Genomic DNA, 13,499 nt, shown 5'->3' on the forward strand with positions numbered 1-13,499 from the left:
AAACATCCAAATATGCTCAATAAGACACTTGTGCTGTTACACAGCTATGGCTTCTAAACAGTATACTACTGTACTGTATCATCCTCAGATGACACAAAGGAGTGATGTGCCTATGCAGGCCTCCCAAGCTGGTGTTCTCTACATCCCTTGAAGATGTTATCTACTATAAGAACACATTAAATCATGTTAAAATCAGACTTGCACAGTGTTTACTTTGTTAAAAACAGTGTTCATTAATCTGTGCACTTAGATAGGCAGGAGTTCAGTTCTCACTGTAGTAGTAGTAGGTTTGTGAGTGTGAGTCCAGCATCGCCTTGGAGACTTCCATGGTTTTGCATTGGTTTTGTGCTTGAAAAAAATCCTTATGTCTATCAGTCCTCTAACCTCCTATCCCCCATAGGGCCTGCTATTGTCATCTACTATAAAATCACCTGCAGGCCTGTTAAAGTCAGACTTGTGCTGTGACACGTGCCTTAAGCACTGTGTTCCCTAGTCTGTAAACCTAGACAGGTAGCGGTTTAAAGCTCACTGCAGCCAACTTTGTGTGTGTGTGTGTGTGTGTGTGTGTGTGTGTGTGTGTGTGTGTGTGTCTCAATTACAAAGACTGTGACTGTGTAATCAATACTGCCTTGGAGACTGAAATGGTTATGCATTACTTTTGTACTTGCAAAAAACATCCTTATGTCTAGCAGTCCCTCGACCTTCCTTCGCCCACAAGGCATGCTGATGTCAGCTACTATAACAACCATTGCAGGCCTATTAAAGTCAGGCTTCTGCCATGGCACATGCCTTAATTACTGTGTTCTCTAGTCTAGACAGGTAGGAGTTCTAGTCTCACTGTAGTCAAGTTGGTGTTTGTGTGTGAGCTGCTGTTGGATGTTATATAGATCATTTTACTGCAGCCTATGGTACACTGTCCTCCTGTCTTCATCAGACACAGCTGACACCATCAGCTAAATCAGATTATGGGATATGTCTTTCTCACAACAGGCCATGGGCACACAATGGCCTGGAAGACAGGTAGATGTTACCTCATGCAATATAATACAGGCGACAGTAACACTTCTTTCATGCTATGCACTAATATTGTGACATCTCTATGCAATAGTGATGGTCAGGTTGACATGGGAGATCACATAGGGGTCCCTGTGCCCTATAATGTCTGTGTATGATATTGTGATCAAGGAACATGTATAGGAGACCTTGGAGAGGAAATGTTATGTTATACAGAGTTGAGAAATGAACGGCATAAGGATTAATGCAGAATATATGTCTGTGAATGACAGGGAGGGTAGATGAATGGTGAGAATGCAAGGAGTCCAGTTGTCAAAGGTATATGTTATTAAATACATGTGAGCTAAAGTACACACTAATGCTGAGTGTGGAATGGAAGTGAAGAAGATAGTGCATGCATGGTGGAGTAGATGTAGAAAAGTGTCAGGAGTGAATTCTGACAGATGGGCACCAATAACAATGAAAGGGAAGGTCTACAAGAGTGTACTGCCAACAGCTGTGTGATATGGTTTGGTGACAGTGACATTGACAAAAATACAGGAGGCACAGCAGGAGCTCAAAGAGTTGCAGATGTTAGGATCTGCATTGCTTATGATGAGGATGGACAAAATTAATAATCAGTATATGACATTGTCAGCGCAAGATTGTACAGTTTGTACACAGGTCCAGAGAGGTGAGATTGTGTTCCTTTAGGTATGTACTTAGGAGGTATGTCAGTTACATTTGGGGATGGATGCTGAGGATGGAGCTGGCAGGTAGGGGGAAAACAGTAAGGCCTAATATTAGGTTGATGGATATGGTTACTAAGGATAGGCAATTAATTGTTGTGACAGAACAAGATGCAGAGGACAGGAGGAAATGGAAGCAGATGGTGTGCTGAGGCAAACCATCATGGCAGTAGCCAAAAGAGTAAGAACATTAGGATGACATCTGACATCTGTTTTTATAGGACTCACACCTGTACACTTCTGGCAAGTGTGTACAGCAGGGGTTTCTATATGAAGTTTACTGTTTCTGGACCTAGTGTGAGCTGTAACAGTGTTTTCTTGATTACCTACTCTGTTGTGGTGTATGTGCAGACACCTGAACACTTTGCCATCATATTTACAGAGATGACAATATTATTTTCAAATACACTTGGCTGCTGCCATGTTGCAGAGCAGATCCTCAACAGCTCTAGGTATCTTGGGTATCTGTCATACCTTCTGTTACATAACAAGCAGCAAATAAAAAAAACACTGACCAATGACAGGACTATAGATCCACTTTATGAATGACTTCAGAATGTATGCAGCATTGATTACTCCACGGAAAATACCACTCAGATCATATATACCCCTCCTAATAGCAGTCTCTATGTAGATACCAGGTTCAAACATCCCATCCTCACCTATCAGTTTCCCTCTGTCCCCATGCAAGAGTAGTTGACATGATTTTATTCACCAGTGCAAATAGTGCCTGACATGGATAAATATGGGAGGACAAAGTAATTTGCACAAACATAAGTGGATGTTTCAAACTGAAATGACATGGATGAAATAGTGCACCACCCCACAAGGGTCTGTAATATATCAGATCTGTTCGTCAACTATATGACTGAACAATGTCATGACACAGGTGGATGTTTGTCAGTACTACATTCTACAGTAAGTTCCAACAAACCAAGTACGTGCACTGACTCCGTACCAAACTAACACAGAACACAGACACACCTTCGCTCCTCTTATGTATCCAAAAATAAGGATGACCTCCAAATGGAAGAACACTTTAATGCAAGAAATGCGTATATGAAATGAAATTTAAGCTTCCTCACAGCTTTTCGTCGGTACAATAATGGACCAACTTCTTCAGAACAAACAGAAACAACGTCACTAGACTTCCACCTATTTAAATACCTTAAACTGAATCATAATTTAAATACACTTTTATGCAAAGGGAAAAACACATTTAAAAATATATGTTTACACTTATTAGAAATAAATAAAATAAATGTGAATAAAAATAAGAATAAAAATGATGTTAAAACATCTAATAAACATTTAGAGGAAATTCGAAAAGTTTAAACAGCCAAAATTATATTGATGTAGGTGTTATCATCTGCTTAAATGGAAAATACACGTGGTTACGGCTATTGAATGAACAAAGTAAAATACAATACAATAAAAATTATGAAGGTAAAGTAAATAAATAATAATTTATATGATATTTACTTGAAAATCATAGTTAAACTACTACTATTAACCTTCATCTTATTATTTATAACTCTAAATAAAGGTACCCATAGAACAACTATGGGACCCTTACTAAATTTGCTTTACCTAGCTAAACTCTTTAGTCTTAATATACAAGAGATAGAAATTCTGTCATTTAACCCCGGATAGTGACATGCGTCTAATCTTAATTGCCAAAATAGTTCACGACCCTTACTTTTTGTAGGTAGTACCGTCTGTTGAATGATACATAATTGCTCAGTAAAATAATATCCAGCAATTCTGTTATCAATTGGATCTCCTCTAATGGTGCTCCTTTGGTGTTCATCAAAACTGGTATCCATTCAAGTGCCACATTGTGGGGAATAGAAGAATACAAGTCTCTAACATCTATGGTTATAAACATGCTATCTGCTCTATATGGAATTTCATTTACTCTGGACAAGAAGGACCATGAATCCTTAAAAAGTATTTTGGAATCTAATGTAGAATCTTCACTGATGAGACCTGGTATGTTTAAATGTAACATGTGCCGCTATTGTAAATATGTTACGGTGGGATCATCATTTATAGTTAGAGACCAAAGATATAAAATACAAGGTAAACTTAATTGTTCTAGTCCAGGAGTTGTTTACCTGGCATGTTGTAATCACTGTCCTGCTTTCTATGTCGGTAAGACAGAAAACTCTATGAGCGTATTTATGAACACACTTACTCCATTAGAAAGGGAAAGTTAGATAATGCTTTGGCGAAACATGTTAAGGAACATCCTCTCCACTCTTTTTCTTTTATGGCTATCGACCGTGTCCATCAAGATGGTAGGGGGGCAATTGATTCCCTCATTTTAGAGGGACGTGAACTATTTTGGCAATTAAGATTAGATGCATGTCACTACCCGGGGCTAAATGACAGAATTTCTATCTCTTGTATATTAAGACTAAAGAGTTTAGCTAGGTAAAGCAAATTTAGTAAGGGTCCCATAGTTGTTCTATGGGTACCTTTATTTAGAGTTATAAATAATAAGATGAAGGTTAATAGTAGTAGTTTAACTACGATTTTCAAGTAAATAATTTATTTACTTTACCTTCATAATTTTATTGTATTGTATTTTACTTTGTTCATTCAATAGTGATGTATTTTCCATTTAAGCAGATGATAACACCTACGTCAATATAATTGTGGCTGTTTAAACTTTTCTAATTTCCTCTAAATGTTTATTATATGTTTTAACATCAGTTTTATTCTTATTTTTATTGACATTTATTTTATTTATTTATTTCTAATAAGTGTAAACATATATTTTAAATGTGTTTTTCCCTTTGCATAAAAGTGTATTTAAATTATGATTCAGTGTAAGGTATTTAAATAGGTAAAAGTCTAGTGACGTTGTTTCTGTTTGTTCTGAAGAAGTTGGTCCATTATTGTACCGACGAAAAGCTGTGAGGAAGCTTAAATTTCATTTTATATACGCATTTCTTGCATTAAAGTGTTCTTCCATTTGGAGGTCGTCCTTATTTTTGGATACATAAGAGGAGCGAAGGAGTGTCTGTGTTCTGTGTTAGTATTCTACAGTAAACGACAGTAGCTGCTGTGTACAAATATCACATGTACAAAACAGTCCAGGAAGCCATATCACCTCGATGCACCATAAACAATGACACACCTTGAAGACTTGAAGAAGCCTCATATAACAGCTATGGTAATAATTAATTACACATACCCTGCATATCCGTAGGCCTGCCGCCATTTACATCCGCTAAATAAAATATATTGCTCAGATGTATATTGAAGTAGTTCTGGATGTTATTGCACACACTGACCCACTGTAAATTACACACCTGCTGGCAGACACAGGTGGCTGTAAAGTGTCCCCCTCACAACACCAAGCTTACTACATGGCTGCATCATCCCCTTCAAACCATGGTATCTTGAAAAGGTAGGTATCACTGCTCCAATATGTGAGGCACTGAATCCATGTCACCAGATGACATTCTGGCCTGTGTTGTTCATGTGCTACAACAGTGAGCTACTGCACTAGGCACCATATACTTTGATGGCCGGAGTACTGCTGTTGTCCACAATTAATGGAATACAGTGACCATTTCCCACCAACACAATGTAGGATAGGCAACATATAAATGGGATTATACTTCCATAACTGTATTCAACGTTTGCTTTAAAGAAATGGAAACTATATGCATGCATCTCACACAAAAAGGACATAGGTGACCTCCAAACACTACATCTGTTCCAGTTATCTGTTCTGATAGTCAGCTTGTAGCTGTGAAAACTGTGTGAAATCCAGACTGTGAGGAGAGACATATACAAGGCCGTGCATTCACCCTATCTTAACTTGGCCAGCACCTCAACGCAATCCAACATTTTTTCGCACTGAGAAACTAACCAAGGTGAATATCACACCTTCTGTTAACAGATGGGTTGCAAATCAGATGACAGACCAACTAAACTCAGTCAAAGTGGGAGACCTCACCTCAAGCAGCTGACCTGTTACCTGTGTGGTAACATATGTGTCAGTGCTGTCTCCCCTCTTGTTTGCCGTATACATATCAAAAGTCCCAAAAGAAAGCAGAGGATGTGTCGCCAAAAATCTTAGTGCCACTAATGACTGCTGACAAAGCCATGGGTGTTATAACAACTGCACAAACATGCATCACCCTACTATGTGAGAATATATGCTCCTGCTTATTTAAAGAAAAACACCAGAGTACAGTATACCTCAATTATGCATTAATATATCTTGAAACACGTCGACTGACAAATGTGTGTACTGTGGGGAGGATTACAGAAAGTATGACATCGACCAAAAGTGTATCATTCCCCTATACTCATTCATCATCAGCCCTATTGATGTATATAATGCTGCCATTGATAAGCATTGTCCCAGACACCTGCAGGAAGTTGACAGACATCAGTCATCTCTGACTATGAATACATCAGAAAGTCTCTAGCATGTTTCTTCTGTGGGCAGACTGAGGCTGTCAGTGTATACAGTAAAAGATATATAGCTTAGAGCCAGAATACTGAAACAGTACATGGCCGTCTTTCAGCCAAATGAGATGAATATGCTACACATCCATAAGTCATATGATACCACAGCCTCCTGTTCCAGGGACCGCAATGTACAGTATGACATATATAGGATATGCAAGGTAGACACATATATGTCTCAAAGGTTGTCATTCACCTGCATTAAGACTCCAATTGTATGTCATGCAAACCACATCCATAAACCTGTTTGCGCACAGGCTGGCAGACTTCATGTGAACATGTTATCCTCCATGGATCACTGATGATTCTATGCTGAACATGGGTGGTTCTCTCTGTAAGACTCATGGGCATGCATTATACATGCCATTGCATTGCATATTCTGATGTATCGACTACAGGTCTAAACACCATTAGGACAATACCCCTGTCGCAGCCTATTAACCTCGGAACATATGGTGATGTGCATGAAAAAAGCAAAACATACTGTATTACTGATGTGAGCTCTGTCTACAGTGCTGACATACAACCCAGAGCGCAGAATCCTATGGGTTAACTTTGGATGTTCACACATAAGTTAGCAGTAAACAATCTTGAAAAAGAGGGTTAGATATATTAATGAAACTCATGTCATTGACTGACCTCACAAGCTTTACAGAATAGTCAACTAAAAAGTAGAGGAATTATTATGCTAGCAATTGTCAAACTGCCTGACTTGAAAATAAATGACAGTTACAATAATCAGGATAACAGCGCAAATGGAGATATGAAATACATAATAAATGTAGGTGGTCACCCTGTGCATCACAGACGTACTGTCAGTATTCCTGAAGGCCTAAAGATAGACAACAGGGGTGTGGCACAGTCATAATTTGCACATGGTAATTTGTGGGGGTGCAGGAGGCCTAGGCTGACACAAAAGGTTATTGAGTGCATGTGTGAGTCAGTAAGGGTAGCAGCCAACAGGAAACATGCAGATGTAGCATGTGTGTCAGTAGGTGCTCTAAATGTGACATTGGTGGGTGAGTGTCTGCATGAACACAGCCAAGCTCATTGCTACACCTAAGTGTCTGTATATCAGACAGCTGTGAACCATTCATGGTAGACCTGACAGTTCATCGTCCCCACCTCTGATCATGAGAACTGGCTGTGCCAAGAGTTGTACTGGCACCTCCACACCCAATGTCAGATGGTGTGCTACTACCTGAGGGTGACTAATATCTGCTGGACATACTCCCTTCATGGGAATGGCCAGCACCATGACCTGCTACATCTAGGTGTGGACAGCACACTCTCTGATAGAGCAGCAGAGGTACTGCCACTACAGGAGGTTGATCAGCATGGCCCCCTTGGCTCTCAGCAGATGTAGTTGCTGACCTACACCCACAAGGTTAATGTTCCCCTCCCAACAGACATTCCAGCACAGACAATGTGCATTCTATGAGAGATGCTCTGCGCTCTCTCATGGCCACATCCCCTTGATACATGTCACTGAACCAATTCAGTGCATCAACAACACAGTGGAGGCAGTCACAGATATCAGAATGTGCTGCATCTAATACCCTGAGCATTCTCTTGGAGCGACATTCTAAACATGCCTGTGCCTCCATTACAGCCCTAAACATATGTTGAGTGACACATGAAGACACACCTGCACCAGGTGGTGGAGGGAAAGCAGGCCTCTGAAGAGCAACCTTATCAATCTGCCTGTGTGGCAACTTGCCAACAGCTTGGCTACAGACAGTGTCAACAGGCACTGAGGCCATGCTAGCCACACTTCCCTGGTCTATGTCCTCGCCCACCAACTGTCCAATATGTGTAGTCTCAGTGGACTAGGTATGTGTAGGTGTACTGGCTGTGTCTGAGGATCCTGAGTGTGGGTGCTGGATGTCAACATCTGTGTCAGGTTAAGCCTCTGCAATCCCAACTGTGCCTCACCTTGGCCACCATCATCATCAGACTCTGATGAGACACTGACAACAGGTGGCACAGGGGGACGCAGAACTACTGCCATGTTCACCTATGATTAAAAAAGAAAGACAACATTAATGCCTGCACTACTATGCTGCACTTTACACTGCTGTCATTATTATGGATATTTAAACCTGTCAACCACCTCCAGTAAGAAGTGTGGACAAAGCCATAAATAGTGTTTGAATAAAGGCTAAAGAATATGGACAAATGTTACATAATATGCTCTAACAAACAAATACAACTGATGGAATAACTGGTTTTACTTCACCATGACATATCTGAAGGGTATGCAGTTTGAATGCGGGATCTGTGTCTGATAATTCAATGTTTGCTATCATTACCGACTTCACATTAATCTGACATTCAGGTACCATGATCTTAAATATAGGCTTGCAAGATGATTACCAAACAGTGACATTCAGAAAAAATCTGTGCAGTGGACAGGTATGCCAACAGTACTGAAATACATATAGCAGGCCTGTGAGAACAGTATAGCAGACATGTTGGAATAGATGTATGTACAGTACAGGAAAAACATAGTCCACTTACATATTGCTGCAGCCCTTGTACGTTGAATTCCTAATGGTCCTAGGAAAAGTAGAGGAAGACATAATGGGAGCCACACCAGAAATTTAACTGTTCAACAGGGGTTAATCCTTTTACTCATCTACATGTACACTCAAATACATGTTATCAGGAATGTGGCTAACATACTTTAAATGAGCATAACACTGCAGCTATCTGAAATACCATAAAACAATACACATATAGATTGACACAACTATATACACTTATAACAGAATGCAGAATTATTTTGATGATATTACAAAACATTCCTGGCAGCCCCACATGTGAGGTGGGAGTGGCAAACATATCCAGAACATATTGGCACAAGGATGACTGGGAGCTGCCCTGTGTGTAGATGTGTGCCATGAATCCATCTTTGCCAGTTAAAGGACTTGAACACTGCAGCTCTCTCACTTACACCCCACCAATAAAGCAACCTGTCACACAAGAAAACCATATACATTATTACAGACTGACTGCAAATGTATTCTATTGATGGTCTTACACAGTCTACCTGGACGCTCCTCTTGAGTAGGAGGAGTGGCACCGACATCAAAAACAAATTGGCTGTCAGACTGCTGGGAGCTTTCCTGTGTGGCAATATTCACCAGGAATTCTTTAGTGGCATTGAGGGGTTCTTCTTTGCAGGTCCACCACTGGTGAACTCACGGTCGTATGCCATGTCTACTGCACGTCTCCTCAATGCATGTATCATGTCAATAGCTCTGTGACGCGCCTGATCATATGTGCAACTCTGTCTGCCCACCATGTTGAGATTTCTGACAATGTCTTCCCACAGTACTGCACACTCAGCCATTCTTTGCCTCCATCTTGACAGCAGGACCTCATGGGGGTGACAAAGTGCATCTATGATCAGCTCATTTTCAGCCTCAGAATGGTGGTTTTCATCTCAGGGACATACTGTTTACTGAAAGACAAAATAAAGACACCACAAATAATGATCACATAAAAGTATAAAGTGTTATACAGATTATGTAGTAAAGGAAGGCTCCCAATACTCAAAAGGGAAGAACAATGTACATATTCAACATTGTGCAGTAAATAGCAAAGGTGGTTACAAAAGTAAGTGAGTAACAAGAGCATTATATCATTTATTGTGCCCTAACAGATAAAGGACTATGGCTCACAACCAGCATAACATTGCAGTCTAGTATTTTACATAGCAGGACTTCATCTCTCCCCACACCACCTATAACATACCAAATACCAAGGTCAGGAATAACATTATGCAAACAATGGGGAAATGTTAAATGTATTATAAAAGGATCCTGCCATGGAGCATGTGTACATAGGTAGCACACAGCATTAAACGTTTTGCCTATCCTACAGCCTCTGTATCTCTCACATGTCTGATAAAGAAGCCCATGTTCTGAGTATATATCTAACAAATCCATACAGAATTACTTCACATGTATTATTATCTGTTTTCCAGCATTGGCATTATTTAGGTAATAAGATGACTACATACCTGATCGAGTGCAATACTCCTCTGTTGAAATATATTAAATACAAGGAATGTGTTTCTCAGTTGCAAGCATGTACTAACTCTTACCAACATCAGTTTACCCAGCTACTCATTTGGCTTTTTATACTTGAGAACATCAGTAATTGATTGCATGTATTCTAGTCTGTGCTTCAGAGATGCTAGTTACAGCATACACAGCTGAATTGCATGGCAATCAGCCAATCCTATGGAGCTAAAACACACGATATAAAAGAATTCCTGCTGTCTCCATTTCCTTTTTTTTTGTGGGTTGAGATCATACTGCACTGCAGACACAAAGCAGGCAAAGATTTTCATTACCTGAAACAGATTTTCATTACCTGCTGCTTTTTATATGCATCTGCTGTAATACAGGGTGAAGATACTGCTGCTGCTGGCAATAAACATCCACAGAGAATGTGGAAATCTTTCTAGGGCACACAGACCCTGAAGGAACTAAGCAAACTCTCCCAGCATTGACTCATGGACAGGGACAAGTGCAGAAAACCCTCCAAGTGGAAAGTACTGTATGTGTTTATATGCTATATGTAGTCACAGGGACATTTCACAGAGTAGCATGGGCATACATGGTGAGTTACAGGCATCACCATCCACAATCTTTACATCACTGCATGGTATGCTACAACATGACAAAAGTGAACATTATATCTGAGTATATATTCAGAGGAATGCTACAATTGTATTCTGTATTGCAATATCCTACATTAATGTGTGCCTAACATTGGCGCCATGTACACATTACAGTAAGAAATGGGGAACAGGATAGGGTCTAAAATAACCATTAGGTGTACAGCTGTAATGGCAAGGCATGTTGAACAGCATGTGTATCACCTGCCACATGTGTGCTGGCAAACCTGCTAGCTAAAATGAATCCCATATGTAACCCCTCCCAAATGCTCAAGATGTGTTCTCTGGGAGACATCTCACAGGCTCACATAGGGGTGGATACCTTTGATCCAAACTCACAATATTACAGTCAGTGCGTGTTCATATTAGCCACCGTGGCTGTACTTTTTGGTTACTGAATTACATATTTCCATGTAATATCTGTAAACATTGTGAAGACAACAGTACGCAACTGTTTGAACAAACACTCAATACAACAGTACTTTTCAGAAAAAAAATTGCACTTTATTTTGCTTTTGCCTCTTCTTAAAAGTACTCAATTGTATTTATTCTACTGCATTTATTACTGCTTGGTAGTAGCCTGATTAAATTGTAACTGTTATTCTAAGCCCAAGTTTAAGCCCTTGGGCTTCAGACAGTTGTTTTACGTTAAGAAGGTTTGCGGTCTGCACTGTTGTGGCAGGACAGGTAGCTTACATCCTTCTAAACTGGGAATTGCTGATTGAAGGCTTAGTGTCTGTTATTCTAAAAGTGTATTAGTTCTGGTTTAAGCACTTGGGCTTCAGGCCAGTTATTTTACATTAAGAAGGTTTGTGGTCTGCATTCTTGTGGGAGGAGCGGTTAGATTCTGTCCTTCTGAGTTGGGAATTTCTGGTTAAAGGATTATTGTGGCTGCTTATTTGAACTGTTTCTTTCTGAAATTGGTGCACCTTGTTTGCTGTAGCATAGACTAGATATAGGCATGCTGAATCTAGCTTTGTTTGTATAACTTGAGCACTAATCCAGGCCATCTTTTTTGGAGAAGGCTCCCTGCACCCTAGTGGCAGGAGTGTGCAGTTAAAACTTGTCTGATTGAAGACTGCTGGAACAGGGCTCAGTTTTGAGCTTTTTTAATGTTTAATTGGGTAATTTGTTTAAGTCAGTTTGCTCATTTTCTATTGTTGTATAAAAATTGCATTTTATTCAGCTGTTTTTACTGTATTTGTGTTTCTTCCTACTTTATTGCATTTATTCTGCTGCATTTATTACTGCTTGTTAGTTTGTTTGTTTGTGTCTTTCGGCTTTTCCCGGTTAGGGGTTGCCACAGTGGAACACCGGTCCGCTAATGATTGGCAGTAGATTTTTATGTATCGGCTTGCCAGGCCTGATGCACAACCTTCAACGAAGGTATGCCCATTCACGCATGTCTCCACGCAGAAGACGCTCTAGCTGAGAATCGAACCGGACAGCGGATTACTGCTTGTTAGTAACCTGATTAAATTGTAACTGTTATTCTAAGCCTTTGGTTGAAGCACTTGGGCTTCAGACCAGTTGTTTTACATTAAGAAGGTTTGTGGTCTGCACTGTTGTGGCAGGACAGGTAGCTTACATCCTTCTAAGTTGGGAGTTGCTGATTCAAGACTTAGTGTCTGTTAGTCTAAGTGTATTAGTTCTGGTTTAAGCACTTGGGCTTTGGGCTAGTTATTTTACATTAAGAAGGTGTGGTCTGCACTCTTGTGGGAGGAGAGGGTAGATTCTGCCCTTCTGAGCTGGGAGTTTCTGGTTAAAGGCTTATTATGCCTGCTGATTTGAACTATTTCTTTCTGAAATTGGTATGCCTTGTTTGCTGTAGCTTAGACTAAATTTAGACCTGCTGAATCTAGCTTTGTTTGTATAAAATGAGCACTAATACAGACTATCTTTTTTTGGAGAAGGTTCCCCTGCACCCTAGTGGCAAGAGTGTGCAGTTAGAACTTGTCTGATCGAAGACTACTGGAATGGGGCTCAGTTTTTAGCTTTTTAATGGTTAATTTGTTTAAATCAGTTTGCTCATTTGCTACTGTTATATTAAAAAAACAACAAAAAAAAACACTTTATGCATCGCCGCTTAGCTAGGGTTAAACTATTCCTGGTGCCATAAAGTCTGCTCTTCAAATTTTCCCTTAGAACTAACCATTTTTTTAGTTTTAGCACTCAAATCTGTTTCTTTGAGCTCAGCACATGTTCAGAACTCGTTGTAAGCATTAAGTAAGCAACAAATTACTACAGCACTCAACTTTCCTCACTTGTCTAGAGGAAAACAGTTTTTAGTACTTAATAAATAAGGACTTATCCATGCATGTTTATGGGTCAGCTCCTGGTGTTTTCTCCTGTCTATCTGATGAATCTGGGCATCTTGGGGCAATGCAGCAATTGCCTCATGTACACAGACAACCCTCTCCTCCTAGCACCCAACACTACAACCTATGAAAGATGCACTTATATAGCCAAACTGGAAGCAAAGCTCTCTTCACCAAAGACTGCCTAGACAGTCAAGAGGAGAAGGTAAACACTTGCACTACATCACATTCATCACATAGTTCCTCAACACCTACACC

General features: G+C 40.0%; 1 protein-coding gene across 1 annotated transcript in view; it reads left to right on the plus strand.

The window, feature by feature from the left end:
- Window positions 1-13,499, plus strand: part of C5 (complement C5) — a 1,726,304-nt gene that overhangs the window by 706,923 nt on the left and 1,005,882 nt on the right. The window lies entirely within an intron of this gene.

This window comes from Protopterus annectens, chromosome 16.part0 (genome assembly GCF_019279795.1).
Source record: "Protopterus annectens isolate FY-2018-M chromosome 16.part0, PAN1.0, whole genome shotgun sequence".
In the NCBI taxonomy this organism is placed as follows: domain Eukaryota; kingdom Metazoa; phylum Chordata; order Ceratodontiformes; family Protopteridae; genus Protopterus; species Protopterus annectens.